This window comes from Tigriopus californicus, chromosome 12 (genome assembly GCF_007210705.1).
Source record: "Tigriopus californicus strain San Diego chromosome 12, Tcal_SD_v2.1, whole genome shotgun sequence".
NCBI classification, from domain to species: domain Eukaryota; kingdom Metazoa; phylum Arthropoda; class Copepoda; order Harpacticoida; family Harpacticidae; genus Tigriopus; species Tigriopus californicus.
This window is the reverse complement of record NC_081451.1, coordinates 10,389,630-10,390,450: the sequence shown is the minus strand read 5'-3', so window position 1 is coordinate 10,390,450 and position 821 is coordinate 10,389,630.

Genomic DNA, 821 nt, shown 5'->3' with positions numbered 1-821 from the left:
AAAAATATCTACTTTAATGTCATTTTTCAGAGGCTCTTATGGGCCCTGAGTTGCAAATGCTGAAAAAAGAGACTTTCTAAAAATAATTGGTGGCCTGAGGGCTGTTTTTGTTGCTTTTAACAAGATAAGTCAATCACTTCAACATTGGAGAATAATTGGGACATTGAAGCAGGACAGGTGGAAGACGTCACCATCAATTTTTGTGAGGTCTCTTGTACTTTTGAGACTTGATAGTTCTTTGCCAAGCGATTAACTTAGAGTTCCTATTCATTTATCTATGTAAGGAATGACTCATGTGACATTACATTTTATTAAAGTGCATGATTAAAATTCTTTTTAGCTGAAAACAGCTGTTTTTCAACTTATTCTTCCTACGTTATAATTTTCTTTGATGATTTGAAGCCTTAAAGAAGGTTAGTGTCCAATATTGCGCTTTGTATCTTGTTTTTAGCACCTCTATTGTGTGCAAACGTAAATTTTTGCTGGCATCATCAGACAGGTGCTACTGAAAGGAGTCAATCCTGTTGCCTTCACTTCAGAATGATAATAATTGGCACAAAAATAAGTTACTGGGCATGTTCAAATCTGCTAGACTTCTGGACTTTTTTAATGCAAGGCTAAAGACTGGCACAAACATGATCAAGATATTCTGTTTGAAGAAAAATTAATGTTACAAACACATACAAAACGCATGATTTGCTAACAAGCATTTGCTTTGAGTGTGTTAATGGAAGAATTCAATTGGCTTCAACTGCAGTTCCTATTTTCATTTTACAATAGCTGTTAGTCCGTTAGAGAATGACTCTTCACTTGTGTTCGTA